This window comes from Triturus cristatus, chromosome 1_2 (genome assembly GCF_964204655.1).
Source record: "Triturus cristatus chromosome 1_2, aTriCri1.1, whole genome shotgun sequence".
In the NCBI taxonomy this organism is placed as follows: Eukaryota; Metazoa; Chordata; class Amphibia; order Caudata; family Salamandridae; genus Triturus; species Triturus cristatus.
Window position 1 is genome coordinate 123,772,474 of NC_140580.1, and position 20,039 is coordinate 123,792,512.

Genomic DNA, 20,039 nt, shown 5'->3' on the forward strand with positions numbered 1-20,039 from the left:
CCAATTTCAGGCATTAAAATGACTCTAAACACACTAATTTTAGTTCTAAGAGTTCTAATTCACATGCAATATTCATTTGCAGAAAAAAATTAAACATTAAAAAATTACCATTTCTGACCATCTAGAGAAAATTCGACAGGTCACGTCATCGTTTTTCATCAGAAATTTGATTTTTTGGACTGTCGAAAAATTGATTCAAAATGTCATTTGGATTGTGCCCCATGTTGAATAACTACTTTTTAAAGCCTCAATGTGACCAAAATTGCCATTTTTACAGACTTTTTCTCCTACTCAGAAGATTCTATTTCAACCAATTTCAGGCATTAAAATGACTCTGAACACACTAATTTTAATTCTAAGAGTTCTAATTCACATGCAATAGTCATTTGCAGTCAAAAAATTAACATAAAAAAATTACCATTTCTGACCATCTGGAGAAAATTCGACAGGTCACGGGTCATCGTTTTTCATCAGAAAATTTGATTTTTTGGACTGTCGAAAAATTGATTCAAAATTTCATTTGGATTGTGCCTCACGTTGAATAAATACATTTTAAAGCCTCAATGTGACCAAAATTGCCATTTTTACAGACTTTTTCTCCTACTCAGAAGCTTCTATTTAGAGCAATTTCAGGCATTAAAATGACTCTAAACACACTAATTTTAGTTCTAAGAGTTCTAATTCACATGCGATAGTCATTTACAGTCAATAAATTAAACATTAAAAAATTACCCTTTCTGACCATCTAGAGAAAATTCGACAGGTCACGGATCATCGTTTTTCATCAGAAATTTGATTTTTTGGACTGTCGAAAAATTGATTCAAAATGTCATTTGGATTGTGCCTCATGTTGAATAAATACATTTTAAAGCCTCAATGTGACCAAAATTGCCATTTTTACAGACTTTTTCATCTACTCAGAAGCTTCTATTTCGACCAATTTCAGGCATTAAAATGACTCTAAACACACTAATTTTAGTTCTAAGTGTTCTAATTTACATGCGATAGCCATTTGAAGACAAAAAATTAAACATTAAAAAATTACCATTTCTGACCATCTGGAGAAAATTCGACAGGTCACGGGTCATCGTTTTTCATCAGAAAATTGATTTTTTTGGACTGTCGAAAAATTGATCCAATGTGTCATTTGGATTGTCCCTCCTGTTGAATAACTTCTTTTTAAAGCCTCAATGTGACCAAAATTGCCATTTTTACAGACTTTTTCTCCTACTCAGAAGCTTCTATTTCGACCAATTTCAGGCATTAAAATGACTCTAAGCCCACTAATTTTAGTTCTAAGAGTTCGAATTCACATGCAATAGTCATTTGCAGACAAAAAATTAAACATTAAAAAATGACCATTTCTGACCATCTGGAAAAGCTCGTCAGGTCACGGGTCATCGTTTTTCATCAGAAAATTGATTTTTTGGACTGTCGAAAAATTGATTCAAAATGTCATTTACATTGTGCCTCATGTTGAATAACTACTTTTTAAAGCCTCAATGTGACCAAATTTGCCATTTTTACAGACTTTTTCTCCTACTCAGAAGCTTCTATTTCGACCAATTTCAGGCATTAAAATGACACTAAACACACTAATTTTAGTTCTAAGAGTTCTAATTCACATGCAATAGTCATTTACAGTCAATAGGTTAAACATTAAAAAATTACCATTTCTGACCATCTGGAGAAAATTCGGCAGGTCACGGGTCATTGTTTTTCATCAGAAAATTGATTTTTTGGACTGTCGAAAAATTGATTCAAAATTTCATTTGGATTGTGCCTCATGTTGAATAAATACATTTTAAAGCCTCAATGTGACCAAAATTGCCATTTTTACAGACTTTTTCTGCTACTCAGAAGCTTCTATTTCGACCAATTTCAGGCATTAAAATGACTCTAAACACACTAATCTTAGTTCTAAGAGTTCTAATTCACATGCGATAGTCATTTACAGTCAATAAATTAAACATTAAAAAATTACCATTTCTGACCATCTGGAGAAAATTCAACAGGTCATGTCATCGTTTTTCATCAGAAAATTGATTTTTTGGACTGTCGAAAAATTGATTCAAAATTTCATTTGGATTGTGCCTCATGTTGAATAAATACATTTTAAAGCCTCAATGTGACCAAAATTGCCATTTTTATAGACTTTTTCTCCTACTCAGAAGCTTCTATTTCGAACAATTTCAGGCATTAAAATGACTCTAAACACACTAATTTTAGTTCTAAGAGTTCTAATTCACATGCGATAGTCATTTACAGTCAATAAATTAAACATTAAAAAATTACCATTTCTGACCATCTGGAGAAAATTCGACAGGTCACGGGTCATCGTTTTTCATCAGAAAATTGGTTTTTTTGGACTGTCGAGAAATTGATCCAAAATGTCATTTGGATTGTCCCTCCTGTTGAATAACTACTTTTTAAAGCCTCAATGTGACCAAAATTGCCATTTTTACAAACTTTTTCTCCTACTCAGAAGCTTCTATTTCGACCAATTTCAGGCATTAAAATGACACTAAACACACTAATTTTAGTTCTAAGAGTTCTAATTCACATGCAATATTCATTTGCAGACAAAAAATTAAACATTAAAAAATTACCATTTCTGACCATCTGGAGAAAATTCGACAGGTCACGTCATCGTTTTTCATCAGAAAATTGATTTTTTGGACTGTCGAAAAATTGATTCAAAATTTCATTTGGATTGTGCCTCATGTTGAATAAATACATTTTAAAGCCTCAATGTGACCAAAATTGCCATTTTACAGACTTTTTCTCCTACTCAGAAGCTTCTATTTCGACCAATTTCAGGCATTAAAATGACTCTAAACACACTAATTTTAGTTCTAAGAGTTCTAATTCACATGCGATAGTCATTTACAGTCAATAGGTTAAACATTAAAAAATTACCATTTCTGACAATCTGGAGAAAATTCGACAGGTCACGGGTCATCGTATTTCATCAGAAAATTCATTTTTTTGGACTGTCGAAAAATTGATTCAAAATTTCATTTGGATTGTGCCTCATGTTGAATAAATACATTTTAAAGCCTCAATGTGACCAAAATTGCCATTTTTACAGACTTTTTCTCCTACTCAGAAGCTTCTATTTCGACCAATTTCAGGCATTAAAATGACTCTAAACCCACTAATTTTAGTTCTAAGAGTTCGAACTCACATGCAATATTCATTTGCAGACAAAAAATTAAACATTAAAAAATTACCATTTCTGACCATCTGGAGAAAATTCGACAGGTCACGTCATCGTTTTTCATCAGAAATTTGATTTTTTGGAATGTCGAAAAATTGATTCAAAATTTCATTTGGATTGTGCCTCATGTTGAATAACTACTTTTTAAAGCCTCAATGTGACCAAAATTGCCATTTTTACAGACTTTTTCTCCTACTCAGAAGATTCTATTTCAACCAATTTCAGGCATTAAAATGACTCTAAACACACTAATTTTAATTCTAAGAGTTCTAATTCACATGCAATAGTCATTTGCAGTCAAAAAATTAACATTAAAAAATTACCATTTCTGACCATCTGGACAAAATTCAACAGGTCACGGGTCATCGTTTTTCATCAGAAAATGTATTTTTTGGACTGTCGAAAAATTGATTCAAAATTTCATTTGGATTGTGCCTCATGTTGAATAAATACATTTTAAAGCCTCAATGTGACCAAAATTGCCATTTTTACAGACTTTTTCTCCCACTCAGAAGCTTCTATTTCGACCAATTTCAGGCATTAAAATGACTCTAAACACACTAATTTTAGTTCTAAGAGTTCTAATTCACATGCGATAGTCATTTACAGTCAATAATTTAAACATTAAAAAATTACCATTTCTGACCATCTGGAGAAAATTCGACAGGTCACGGGTCATCGTTTTTCATCAGATAATTGATTTTTTTGGACTGTCGAAAAATTGATCGAAAATGTCATTTGGATCGTCCCTCCTGTTGAATAACTACTTTTTAAAGCCTCAATGTGACCAAAATTGCCATTTTTACAGACTTTTTCTCCTACTCAGAAGCTTCTATTTCGAACAATTTCAGGCATTAAAATGACTCTAAACACACTAATTTTAGTTCTAAGCGTTCTAATTCACATGCGATAGTCATTTACAGTCAATAAATTAAACATTAAAAAATTACCATTTCTGACCATCTGGAGAAAATTCGACAGGTCACGTCATCGTTTTTCATCAGAAATTTGCTTTTTTGGACTGTCGAAAAATTGATTCAAAATGTCATTTGGATTGTGCCTCATGTTGAATAACTACTTTTTAAAGCCTCAATGTGACCAAAATTGCCATTTTTACAGACTTTTTCTCCTACTCAGAAGATTCTATTTCAACCAATTTCAGGCATTAAAATGACTCTAAACACACTAATTTTAGTTCTAAGAGTTCTAATTCACATGCGATAGTCATTTACAGTCAATAAATTAAACATTAAAAAATTACCATTTCTGACCATCTGGAGAAAATTCGACAGGTCACGGGTCATCGTTTTTCATCAGAAAATTGGTTTTTTTGGACTGTCGAGAAATTGATCCAAAATGTCATTTGGATTGTCCCTCCTGTTGAATAACTACTTTTTAAAGCCTCAATGTGACCAAAATTGCCATTTTTACAAACTTTTTCTCCTACTCAGAAGCTTCTATTTCGACCAATTTCAGGCATTAAAATGACACTAAACACACTAATTTTAGTTCTAAGAGTTCTAATTCACATGCAATATTCATTTGCAGACAAAAAATTAAACATTAAAAAATTACCATTTCTGACCATCTGGAGAAAATTCGACAGGTCACGTCATCGTTTTTCATCAGAAAATTGATTTTTTGGACTGTCGAAAAATTGATTCAAAATTTCATTTGGATTGTGCCTCATGTTGAATAAATACATTTTAAAGCCTCAATGTGACCAAAATTGCCATTTTACAGACTTTTTCTCCTACTCAGAAGCTTCTATTTCGACCAATTTCAGGCATTAAAATGACTCTAAACACACTAATTTTAGTTCTAAGAGTTCTAATTCACATGCGATAGTCATTTACAGTCAATAGGTTAAACATTAAAAAATTACCATTTCTGACAATCTGGAGAAAATTCGACAGGTCACGGGTCATCGTATTTCATCAGAAAATTCATTTTTTTGGACTGTCGAAAAATTGATTCAAAATTTCATTTGGATTGTGCCTCATGTTGAATAAATACATTTTAAAGCCTCAATGTGACCAAAATTGCCATTTTTACAGACTTTTTCTCCTACTCAGAAGCTTCTATTTCGACCAATTTCAGGCATTAAAATGACTCTAAACCCACTAATTTTAGTTCTAAGAGTTCGAACTCACATGCAATATTCATTTGCAGACAAAAAATTAAACATTAAAAAATTACCATTTCTGACCATCTGGAGAAAATTCGACAGGTCACGTCATCGTTTTTCATCAGAAATTTGATTTTTTGGAATGTCGAAAAATTGATTCAAAATTTCATTTGGATTGTGCCTCATGTTGAATAACTACTTTTTAAAGCCTCAATGTGACCAAAATTGCCATTTTTACAGACTTTTTCTCCTACTCAGAAGATTCTATTTCAACCAATTTCAGGCATTAAAATGACTCTAAACACACTAATTTTAATTCTAAGAGTTCTAATTCACATGCAATAGTCATTTGCAGTCAAAAAATTAACATTAAAAAATTACCATTTCTGACCATCTGGACAAAATTCAACAGGTCACGGGTCATCGTTTTTCATCAGAAAATGTATTTTTTGGACTGTCGAAAAATTGATTCAAAATTTCATTTGGATTGTGCCTCATGTTGAATAAATACATTTTAAAGCCTCAATGTGACCAAAATTGCCATTTTTACAGACTTTTTCTCCCACTCAGAAGCTTCTATTTCGACCAATTTCAGGCATTAAAATGACTCTAAACACACTAATTTTAGTTCTAAGAGTTCTAATTCACATGCGATAGTCATTTACAGTCAATAATTTAAACATTAAAAAATTACCATTTCTGACCATCTGGAGAAAATTCGACAGGTCACGGGTCATCGTTTTTCATCAGATAATTGATTTTTTTGGACTGTCGAAAAATTGATCGAAAATGTCATTTGGATTGTCCCTCCTGTTGAATAACTACTTTTTAAAGCCTCAATGTGACCAAAATTGCCATTTTTACAGACTTTTTCTCCTACTCAGAAGCTTCTATTTCGAACAATTTCAGGCATTAAAATGACTCTAAACACACTAATTTTAGTTCTAAGCGTTCTAATTCACATGCGATAGTCATTTACAGTCAATAAATTAAACATTAAAAAATTACCATTTCTGACCATCTGGAGAAAATTCGACAGGTCACGTCATCGTTTTTCATCAGAAATTTGCTTTTTTGGACTGTCGAAAAATTGATTCAAAATGTCATTTGGATTGTGCCTCATGTTGAATAACTACTTTTTAAAGCCTCAATGTGACCAAAATTGCCATTTTTACAGACTTTTTCTCCTACTCAGAAGATTCTATTTCAACCAATTTCAGGCATTAAAATGACTCTAAACACACTAATTTTAGTTCTAAGAGTTCTAATTCACATGCGATAGTCATTTACAGTCAATAAATTAAACATTAAAAAATTACCATTTCTGACCATCTAGAGAAAATTCGACAGGTCACGGATCATCGTTTTTCATCAGAAATTTGATTTTTGGGACTGTCGAAAAATTGATTCAAAATGTCATTTGGATTGTGCCTCATGTTGAATAAATACATTTTAAAGCCTCAATGTGACCAAAATTGCCATTTTTACAGACTTTTTCTGCTACTCAGAAGCTTCTATTTCGACCAATTTCAGGCATTAAAATGACTCTAAACACACTAATTTTAGTTCTAAGAGTTCTAATTCACATGCGATAGCCATTTGCAGACAAAAAATTAAACATTAAAAAATTACCATTTCTGACCATCTGGAGAAAATTCGACAGGTCACGGGTCATCGTTTTTCATCAGAAAATTGATTTTTTGGGACTGTCGAAAAATTGATCCAACGTGTCATTTGGATTGTCCCTCCTGTTGAATAACTACTTTTTAAAGCCTCAATGTGACCAAAATTGCCATTTTTACAGACTTTTTCTCCTACTCAGAAGCTTCTATTTCGACCAATTTCAGGCATTAAAAGGACTCTAAACCCACTAATTTTAGTTCTAAGAGTTCGAATTCACATGCAATAGTCATTTGCAGACAAAAAATTAAACATTAAAAAATGACCATTTCTGACCATCTGGAGAAAGCTCGTCAGGTCACGGGTCATCGTTTTTCATCAGAAAATTGATTTTTTGGACTGTCGAAAAATTGATTCAAAATGTCATTTAGATTGTGCCTCATGTTGAATACCTACTTTTTAAAGCCTCAATGTGACCAAATTTGCCATTTTTACAGACTTTTTCTCCTACTCAGAAGCTTCTATTTCGACCAATTTCAGGCATTAAAATGACACTAAACACACTAATTTTAGTTCTAAGAGTTCTAATTCACATGCGATAATCATTTACAGTCAATAGGTTAAACATTAAAAAATTACCATTTCTGACCATCTGGAGAAAATTCGACAGGTCACGGGTCATCGTTTTTCATCAGAAAATGTATTTTTTGGACTGTCGAAAAATTGATTCAAAATTTCATTTGGATTGTGCCTCATGTTGAATAAATACATTTTAAAGCCTCAATGTGACCAAAATTGCCATTTTTATAGACTTTTTCTCCTACTCAGAAGCTTCTATTTCGAACAATTTCAGGCATTAAAATGACTCTAAACACACTAATTTTAGTTCTAAGAGTTCTAATTCACATGCGATAGTCATTTACAGTCAATAAATTAAACATTAAAAAATTACCATTTCTGACCATCTGGAGAAAATTCGACAGGTCACGGGTCATCGTTTTTCATCAGAAAATTGATTTTTTTGGACTGTCGAGAAATTGATCCAAAATGTCATTTGGATTGTCCCTCCTGTTGAATAACTACTTTTTAAAGCCTCAATGTGACCAAAATTGCCATTTTTACAAACTTTTTCTCCTACTCAGAAGCTTCTATTTCGACCAATTTCAGGCATTAAAATGACTCTAAACACACTAATTTTAGTTCTAAGAGTTCTAATTCACATGCGATAGTCATTTACAGTCAATAGGTTAAACATTAAAAAATTACCATTTCTGACCATCTGGAGAAAATTCGACAGGACACGGGTCATCGTATTTCATCAGAAAATTCATTTTTTTGGACTGTCGAAAAATTGATTCAAAATTTCATTTGGATTGTGCCTCATGTTGAATAAATACATTTTAAAGCCTCAATGTGACCAAAATTGCCATTTTACAGACTTTTTCTCCTACTCAGAAGCTTCTATTTCGACCAATTTCAGGCATTAAAATGACTCTAAACACACTAATTTTAGTTCTAAGAGTTCTAATTCACATGCGATAGTCATTTACAGTCAATAGGTTAAACATTAAAAAATTACCATTTCTGACCATCTGGAGAAAATTCGACAGGTCACGGGTCATCGTTTTTCATCAGAAAATTGATTTTTTGGACTGTCGAAAAATTGATTCAAAATGTCATTTAGATTGTGCCTCATGTTGAATAACTACTTTTTAAAGCCTCAATGTGACCAAAATTGCCATTTTTACAGACTTTTTCTCCTACTCAGAAGATTCTATTTCGACCAATTTCAGGCATTAAAATGACTCTAAACACACTAATTTTAGTTCTAAGAGTTCTAATTCACATGCAATATTCATTTGCAGACAAAAAATTAAACATTAAAAAATTACCATTTCTGACCATCTAGAGAAAATTCGACAGGTCACGTCATCGTTTTTCATCAGCAATTTGATTTTTTGGACTGTCGAAAAATTGATTCAAAATGTCATTTGGATTGTGCCTCATGTTGAATAACTACTTTTTAAAGCCTCAATGTGACCAAAATTGCCATTTTTACAGACTTTTTCTCCTACTCAGAAGATTCTATTTCAACCAATTTCAGGCATTAAAATGACTCTAAACACACTAATTTTAATTCTAAGAGTTCTAATTCACATGCAATAGTCATTTGCAGTCAAAAAATTAACATTAAAAAATTACCATTTCTGACCATCTGGACAAAATTCAACAGGTCACGGGTCATCGTTTTTCATCAGAAAATGTATTTTTTGGACTGTCGAAAAATTGATTCAAAATTTCATTTGGATTGTGCCTCATGTTGAATAAATACATTTTAAAGCCTCAATGTGACCAAAATTGCCATTTTTACAGACTTTTTCTCCCACTCAGAAGCTTCTATTTCGACCAATTTCAGGCATTAAAATGACTCTAAACACACTAATTTTAGTTCTAAGAGTTCTAATTCACATGCGATAGTCATTTACAGTCAATAAATTAAACATTAAAAAATTACCATTTCTGACCATCTGGAGAAAATTCGACAGGTCACGGGTCATCGTTTTTCATCAGATAATTGATTTTTTTGGACTGTCGAAAAATTGATCCAAAATGTCATTTGGATTGTCCCTCCTGTTGAATAACTACTTTTTAAAGCCTCAATGTGACCAAAATTGCCATTTTTACAGACTTTTTCTCCTACTCAGAAGCTTCTATTTCGAACAATTTCAGGCATTAAAATGACTCTAAACACACTAATTTTAGTTCTAAGCGTTCTAATTCACATGCGATAGTCATTTACAGTCAATAAATTAAACATTAAAAAATTACCATTTCTGACCATCTGGAGAAAATTCGACAGGTCACGTCATCGTTTTTCATCAGAAATTTGCTTTTTTGGACTGTCGAAAAATTGATTCAAAATGTCATTTGGATTGTGCCTCATGTTGAATAACTACTTTTTAAAGCCTCAATGTGACCAAAATTGCCATTTTTACAGACTTTTTCTCCTACTCAGAAGATTCTATTTCAACCAATTTCAGGCATTAAAATGACTCTAAACACACTAATTTTAGTTCTAAGAGTTCTAATTCACATGCGATAGTCATTTACAGTCAATAAATTAAACATTAAAAAATTACCATTTCTGACCATCTAGAGAAAATTCGACAGGTCACGGATCATCGTTTTTCATCAGAAATTTGATTTTTGGGACTGTCGAAAAATTGATTCAAAATGTCATTTGGATTGTGCCTCATGTTGAATAAATACATTTTAAAGCCTCAATGTGACCAAAATTGCCATTTTTACAGACTTTTTCTGCTACTCAGAAGCTTCTATTTCGACCAATTTCAGGCATTAAAATGACTCTAAACACACTAATTTTAGTTCTAAGAGTTCTAATTCACATGCGATAGCCATTTGCAGACAAAAAATTAAACATTAAAAAATTACCATTTCTGACCATCTGGAGAAAATTCGACAGGTCACGGGTCATCGTTTTTCATCAGAAAATTGATTTTTTGGGACTGTCGAAAAATTGATCCAACGTGTCATTTGGATTGTCCCTCCTGTTGAATAACTACTTTTTAAAGCCTCAATGTGACCAAAATTGCCATTTTTACAGACTTTTTCTCCTACTCAGAAGCTTCTATTTCGACCAATTTCAGGCATTAAAAGGACTCTAAACCCACTAATTTTAGTTCTAAGAGTTCGAATTCACATGCAATAGTCATTTGCAGACAAAAAATTAAACATTAAAAAATGACCATTTCTGACCATCTGGAGAAAGCTCGTCAGGTCACGGGTCATCGTTTTTCATCAGAAAATTGATTTTTTGGACTGTCGAAAAATTGTTTCAAAATGTCATTTAGATTGTGCCTCATGTTGAATACCTACTTTTTAAAGCCTCAATGTGACCAAATTTGCCATTTTTACAGACTTTTTCTCCTACTCAGAAGCTTCTATTTCGACCAATTTCAGGCATTAAAATGACACTAAACACACTAATTTTAGTTCTAAGAGTTCTAATTCACATGCAATATTCATTTGCAGACAAAAAATTAAACATTAAAAAATTACCATTTCTGACCATCTGGAGAAAATTCGACAGGTCACGGGTCATCGTTTTTCATCAGAAATTTGATTTTTTGGACTGTCGAAAAATTGATTCAAAATGTCATTTGGATTGTGCCTCATGTTGAATAACTACTTTTTGAAGCCTCAATGTGACCAAAATTGCCATTTTTACAGACTTTTTCTCCTACTCAGAAGCTTCTATTTCGACCAATTTCAGGCATTAAAATGACTCTAAACACACTAATTTTAGTTCTAAGAGTTCTAATTCACATGCGATAATCATTTACAGTCAATAGGTTAAACATTAAAAAATTACCATTTCTGACCATCTGGAGAAAATTCGACAGGTCACGGGTCATCGTTTTTCATCAGAAAATGTATTTTTTGGACTGTCGAAAAATTGATTCAAAATTTCATTTGGATTGTGCCTCATGTTGAATAAATACATTTTAAAGCCTCAATGTGACCAAAATTGCCATTTTTATAGACTTTTTCTCCTACTCAGAAGCTTCTATTTCGAACAATTTCAGGCATTAAAATGACTCTAAACACACTAATTTTAGTTCTAAGAGTTCTAATTCACATGCGATAGTCATTTACAGTCAATAAATTAAACATTAAAAAATTACCATTTCTGACCATCTGGAGAAAATTCGACAGGTCACGGGTCATCGTTTTTCATCAGAAAATTGATTTTTTTGGACTGTCGAGAAATTGATCCAAAATGTCATTTGGATTGTCCCTCCTGTTGAATAACTACTTTTTAAAGCCTCAATGTGACCAAAATTGCCTTTTTTACAAACTTTTTCTCCTACTCAGAAGCTTCTATTTCGACCAATTTCAGGCATTAAAATGACTCTAAACACACTAATTTTAGTTCTAAGAGTTCTAATTCACATGCGATAGTCATTTGCAGTCAAAAAATTAACATAAAAAAATTACCATTTCTGACCATCTGGAGAAAATTCGACAGGTCACGGGTCATCGTTTTTCATCAGAAAATTTGATTTTTTGGACTGTCGAAAAATTGATTCAAAATTTCATTTGGATTGTGCCTCATGTTGAATAAATACATTTTAAAGCCTCAATGTGACCAAAATTGCCATTTTTACAGACTTTTTCTCCTACTCAGAAGCTTCTATTTAGAGCAATTTCAGGCATTAAAATGACTCTAAACACACTAATCTTAGTTCTAAGAGTTCTAATTCACATGCGATAGTCATTTACAGTCAATAAATTAAACATTAAAAAATTACCATTTCTGACCATCTGGAGAAAATTCGACAGGTCACGTCATCGTTTTTCATCAGAAAATTGATTTTTTGGACTGTCGAAAAATTGATTCAAAATTTCATTTGGATTGTGCCTCATGTTGAATAAATACATTTTAAAGCCTCAATGTGACCAAAATTGCCATTTTTATAGACTTTTTCTCCTACTCAGAAGCTTCTATTTCGAACAATTTCAGGCATTAAAATGACTCTAAACACACTAATTTTAGTTCTAAGAGTTCTAATTCACATGCGATAGTCATTTACAGTCAATAAATTAAACATTAAAAAATTACCATTTCTGACCATCTGGAGAAAATTCGACAGGTCACGGGTCATCGTTTTTCATCAGAAAATTGTTTTTTTTGGACTGTCGAGAAATTGATCCAAAATGTCATTTGGATTGTCCCTCCTGTTGAATAACTACTTTTTAAAGCCTCAATGTGACCAAAATTGCCATTTTTACAAACTTTTTCTCCTACTCAGAAGCTTCTATTTTGACCAATTTCAGGCATTAAAATGACTCTAAACACACTAATTTTAGTTCTAAGAGTTCTAATTCACATGCGATAGTCATTTACAGTCAATAGGTTAAACATTAAAAAATTACCATTTCTGACCATCTGGAGAAAATTCGACAGGTCACGGGTCATCGTATTTCATCAGAAAATTCATTTTTTTGGACTGTCGAAAAATTGATTCAAAATTTCATTTGGATTGTGCCTCATGTTGAATAAATACATTTTAAAGCCTCAATGTGACCAAAATTGCCATTTTACAGACTTTTTCTCCTACTCAGAAGCTTCTATTTCGACCAATTTCAGGCATTAAAAGGACTCTAAACCCACTAATTTTAGTTCTAAGAGTTCTAATTCACATGCGATAGTCATTTGCAGTCAAAAAATTAACATAAAAAAATTACCATTTCTGACCATCTGGAGAAAATTCGACAGGTCACGGGTCATCGTTTTTCATCAGAAAATTTGATTTTTTGGACTGTCGAAAAATTGATTCAAAATTTCATTTGGATTGTGCCTCACGTTGAATAAATACATTTTAAAGCCTCAATGTGACCAAAATTGCCATTTTTACAGACTTTTTCTCCTACTCAGAAGCTTCTATTTAGAGCAATTTCAGGCATTAAAATGACTCTAAACACACTAATCTTAGTTCTAAGAGTTCTAATTCACATGCGATAGTCATTTACAGTCAATAAATTAAACATTAAAAAATTACCATTTCTGACCATCTGGAGAAAATTCGACAGGTCACGTCATCGTTTTTCATCAGAAAACTGATTTTTTGGACTGTCGAAAAATTGATTCAAAATTTCATTTGGATTGTGCCTCATGTTGAATAAATACATTTTAAAGCCTCAATGTGACCAAAATTGCCATTTTTATAGACTTTTTCTCCTACTCAGAAGCTTCTATTTCGAACAATTTCAGGCATTAAAATGACTCTAAACACACTAATTTTAGTTCTAAGAGTTCTAATTCACATGCGATAGTCATTTACAGTCAATAAATTAAACATTAAAAAATTACCATTTCTGACCATCTGGAGAAAATTCGACAGGTCACGGGTCATCGTTTTTCATCAGAAAATTGGTTTTTTTGGACTGTCGAGAAATTGATCCAAAATGTCATTTGGATTGTCCCTCCTGTTGAATAACTACTTTTTAAAGCCTCAATGTGACCAAAATTGCCATTTTTACAAACTTTTTCTCCTACTCAGAAGCTTCTATTTCGACCAATTTCAGGCATTAAAATGACTCTAAACACACTAATCTTAATTCTAAGAGTTCTAATTCACATGCGATAGTCATTTACAGTCAATAAATTAAACATTAAAAAATTACCATTTCTGACCATCTGGAGAAAATTCGACAGGTCACGTCATCGTTTTTCATCAGAAAATTGATTTTTTGGACTGTCGAAAAATTGATTCAAAATTTCATTTGGATTGTGCCTCATGTTGAATAAATACATTTTAAAGCCTCAATGTGACCAAAATTGCCATTTTTATAGACTTTTTCTCCTACTCAGAAGCTTCTATTTCGACCAATTTCAGGCATTAAAATGACTCTAAACACACTAATCTTAATTCTAAGAGTTCTAATTCACATGCGATAGTCATTTACAGTCAATAAATTAAACATTAAAAAATTACCATTTCTGACCATCTGGAGAAAATTCGACAGGTCACGGGTCATCGTTTTTCATCAGAAAATTGTTTTTTTTGGACTGTCGAGAAATTGATCCAAAATGTCATTTGGATTGTCCCTCCTGTTGAATAACTACTTTTTAAAGCCTCAATGTGACCAAAATTGCCATTTTTACAAACTTTTTCTCCTACTCAGAAGCTTCTATTTCGACCAATTTCAGGCATTAAAATGACTCTAAACACACTAATTTTAGTTCTAAGAGTTCTAATTCACATGCGATAGTCATTTACAGTCAATAGGTTAAACATTAAAAAATTACCATTTCTGACCATCTGGAGAAAATTCGACAGGTCACGGGTCATCGTATTTCATCAGAAAATTCATTTTTTTGGACTGTCGAAAAATTGATTCAAAATTTCATTTGGATTGTGCCTCATGTTGAATAAATACATTTTAAAGCCTCAATGTGACCAAAATTGCCATTTTACAGACTTTTTCTCCTACTCAGAAGCTTCTATTTCGACCAATTTCAGGCATTAAAATGACTCTAAACACACTAATTTTAGTTCTAAGAGTTCTAATTCACATGCGATAGTCATTTACAGTCAATAGGTTAAACATTAAAAAATTACCATTTCTGACAATCTGGAGAAAATTCGACAGGTCACGGGTCATCGTATTTCATCAGAAAATTCATTTTTTTGGACTGTCGAAAAATTGATTCAAAATTTCATTTGGATTGTGCCTCATGTTGAATAAATACATTTTAAAGCCTCAATGTGACCAAAATTGCCATTTTTACAGACTTTTTCTCCTACTCAGAAGCTTCTATTTCGACCAATTTCAGGCATTAAAATGACTCTAAACCCACTAATTTTAGTTCTAAGAGTTCGAACTCACATGCAATATTCATTTGCAGACAAAAAATTAAACATTAAAAAATTACCATTTCTGACCATCTGGAGAAAATTCGACAGGTCACGTCATCGTTTTTCATCAGAAATTTGATTTTTTGGACTGTCGAAAAATTGATTCAAAATGTCATTTGGATTGTGCCTCATGTTGAATAACTACTTTTTAAAGCCTCAATGTGACCAAAATTGCCATTTTTACAGACTTTTTCTCCTACTCAGAAGATTCTATTTCAACCAATTTCAGGCATTAAAATGACTCTAAACACACTCATTTTAATTCTAAGAGTTCTAATTCACATGCAATAGTCATTTGCAGTCAAAAAATTAACATTAAAAAATTACCATTTCTGACCATCTGGACAAAATTCAACAGGTCACGGGTCATCGTTTTTCATCAGAAAATGTATTTTTTGGACTGTCGAAAAATTGATTCAAAATTTCATTTGGATTGTGCCTCATGTTGAATAAATACATTTTAAAGCCTCAATGTGACCAAAATTGCCATTTTTACAGACTTTTTCTCCCACTCAGAAGCTTCTATTTCGACCAATTTCAGGCATTAAAATGACTCTAAACACACTAATTTTAGTTCTAAGAGTTCTAATTCACATGCGATTGTCATTTACAGTCAATAAATTAAACATTAAAAAATTACCATTTCTGACCATCTGGAGAAAATTCGACAGGTCACGGGTCATCGTTTTTCATCAGATAATTGATTTTTTTGGACTGTCGAAAAATTGATCCAAAATGTCATTTGGATTGTCCCTCCTGTTGAATAACTACTTTTTAAAGCCTCAATGTGACCAAAATTGCCATTTTTACAGACTTTTTCTCCTACTCAGAAGCTTCTATTTCGAACAATTTCAGGCATTAAAATGACTCTAAACACACTAATTTTAGTTCTAAGCGTTCTAATTCACATGCGATAGTCATTTACAGTCAATAAATTAAACATTAAAAAATTACCATTTCTGACCATCTGGAGAAAATTCGACAGGTCACGGGTCATCGTTTTTCATCAGAAAATTGATTTTTTTGGACTGTCAAAAAATTGATCCAAAATGTCATTTGGATTGTCCCTCCTGTTGAATAACTACTTTTTAAAGCCTCAATGTGACCAAAATTGCCATTTTTACAGACTTTTTCTCCTACTCAGAAGCTTCTATTTCGACCAATTTCAGGCATTAAAATGACTCTAAACACACTAATTTTAGTTCTAAGAGTTCTAATTCACATGCAATATTCATTTGCAGACAAAAAAGTTAAACATTAAAAAATTACCATTTCTGACCATCTGGAGAAAATTCGACAGGTCACGTCATCGTTTTTCATCAGAAATTTGCTTTTTTGGACTGTCGAAAAATTGATTCAAAATGTTATTTGGATTGTGCCTCATGTTGAATAACTACTTTTTAAAGCCTCAATGTGACCAAAATTGCCATTTTTACAGACTTTTTCTCCTACTCAGAAGATTCTATTTCAACCAATTTCAGGCATTAAAATGACTCTAAACACACTAATTTTAGTTCTAAGAGTTCTAATTCACATGCGAGAGTCATTTACAGTCAATAAATTAAACATTAAAAAATTACCATTTCTGACCATCTAGAGAAAATTCGACAGGTCACGGATCATCGTTTTTCATCAGAAATTTTATTTTTGGGACTGTCGAAAAATTGATTCAAAATGTCATTTGGATTGTGCCTCATGTTGAATAAATACATTTTAAAGCCTCAATGTGACCAAAATTGCCATTTTTACAGACTTTTTCACTACTCAGAAGCTTCTATTTCGACCAATTTCAGGCATTAAAATGACTCTAAACACACTAATTTTAGTTCTAAGAGTTCTAATTCACATGCGATAGCCATTTGCAGACAAAAAATTAAACATTAAAAAATTACCATTTCTGACCATCTGGAGAAAATTCGACAGGTCACGGGTCATCGTTTTTCATCAGAAAATTGATTTTTTTGGACTGTCGAAAAATTGATCCAACGTGTCATTTGGATTGTCCCTCCCGTTGAATAACTACTTTTTAAAGCCTCAATGTGACCAAAATTGCCATTTTTACAGACTTTTTCTCCTACTCAGAAGCTTCTATTTCGACCAATTTCAGGCATTAAAATGACTCTAAACCCACTAATTTTAGTTCTAAGAGTTCGAATTCACATGCAATAGTCATTTGCAGACAAAAAATTAAACATTAAAAATGACCATTTCTGACCATCTGGAGAAAGCTCGTCAGGTCACGGGTCATCGTTTTTCATCAGAAAATTGATTTTTTGGACTGTCGAAAAATTGATTCAAAATGTCATTTAGATTGTGCCTCATGTTGAATAACTACTTTTTAAAGCCTCAATGTGACCAAATTTGCCATTTTTACAGACTTTTTCTGCTACTCAGAAGCTTCTATTTCGACCAATTTCAGGCATTAAAATGACTCTAAACACACTAATTTTAGTTCTAAGAGTTCTAATTCACATGCGATAGTCATTTACAGTCAATAAATTAAACATTAAAAAATTACCATTTCTGACCATCTGGAGAAAATTCGACAGGTCACGGGTCATCGTTTTTCATCAGAAAATTGATTTTTTTGGACTGTCGAAAAATTGATCCAACGTGTCATTTGGATTGTCCCTCCTGTTGAATAACTACTTTTTAAAGCCTCAATGTGACCAAAATTGCCATTTTTACAGACTTTTTCTCCTACTCAGAAGCTTCTATTTCGACCAATTTCAGGCATTAAAAGGACTCTAAACCCACTAATTTTAGTTCTAAGAGTTCGAATTCACATGCAATAGTCATTTGCAGACAAAAAATTAAACATTAAAAAATGACCATTTCTGACCATCTGGAGAAAGCTCGTCAGGTCACGGGTCATCGTTTTTCATCAGAAAATTGATTTTTTGGACTGTCGAAAAATTGATTCAAAATGTCATTTAGATTGTGCCTCATGTTGAATAACTACTTTTTAAAGCCTCAATGTGACCAAATTTGCCATTTTTACAGACTTTTTCTCCTACTCAGAAGCTTCTATTTCGACCAATTTCAGGCATTAAAATGACACTAAACACACTAATTTTAGTTCTAAGAGTTCTAATTCACATGCAATATTCATTTGCAGACAAAAAATTAAACATTAAAAAATTACCATTTCTGACCATCTGGAGAAAATTCGACAGGTCACGGGTCATCGTTTTTCATCAGAAATTTGATTTTTTGGACTGTCGAAAAATTGATTCAAAATGTCATTTGGATTGTGCCTCATGTTGAATAACTACTTTTTGAAGCCTCAATGTGACCAAAATTGCCATTTTTACAGACTTTTTCTCCTACTCAGAAGCTTCTATTTCGACCAATTACAGGCATTAAAATGACACTAAACACACTAATTTTAGTTCTAAGCGTTCTAATTCACATGCGATAGTCATTTACAGTCAATAAATTAAACATTAAAAAATTACCATTTCTGACCATCTGGAGAAAATTCGACAGGTCACGGGTCATCGTTTTTCATCAGAAAATTGATTTTTTTGGACTGTCAAAAAATTGATCCAAAATGTCATTTGGATTGTCCCTCCTGTTGAATAACTACTTTTTAAAGCCTCAATGTGACCAAAATTGCCATTTTTACAGACTTTTTCTCCTACTCAGAAGCTTCTATTTCGACCAATTTCAGGCATTAAAATGACTCTAAACACACTAATTTTAGTTCTAAGAGTTCTAATTCACATGCAATATTCATTTGCAGACAAAAAATTAAACATTAAAAAATTACCATTTCTGACCATCTGGAGAAAATTCGACAGGTCACGTCATCGTTTTTCATCAGAAATTTGCTTTTTTGGACTGTCGAAAAATTGTTTCAAAATGTCATTTGGATTGTGCCTCATGTTGAATAACTACTTTTTAAAGCCTCAATGTGACCAAAATTGCCATTTTTACAGACTTTTTCTCCTACTCAGAAGATTCTATTTCAACCAATTTCAGGCATTAAAATGACTCTAAACACACTAATTTTAGTTCTAAGAGTTCTAATTCACATGCGATAGTCATTTACAGTCAATAAATTAAACATTAAAAAATTACCATTTCTGACCATCTAGAGAAAATTCGACAGGTCACGGATCATCGTTTTTCATCAGAAATTTGATTTTTGGGACTGTCGAAAAATTGATTCAAAATGTCATTTGGATTGTGCCTCATGTTGAATAAATACATTTTAAAGCCTCAATGTGACCAAAATTGCCATTTTTACAGACTTTTTCTGCTACTCAGAAGCTTCTATTTCGACCAATTTCAGGCATTAAAATGACTCTAAACACACTAATTTTAGTTCTAAGAGTTCTAATTCACATGCGATAGCCATTTGCAGACAAAAAATTAAACATTAAAAAATTACCATTTCTGACCATCTGGAGAAAATTCGACAGGTCACGGGTCATCGTTTTTCATCAGAAAACTGATTTTTTTGGACTGTCGAAAAATTGATCCAACGTGTCATTTGGATTGTCCCTCCCGTTGAATAACTACTTTTTAAAGCCTCAATGTGACCAAAATTGCCATTTTTACAGACTTTTTCTCCTACTCAGAAGCTTCTATTTCGACCAATTTCAGGCATTAAAATGACTCT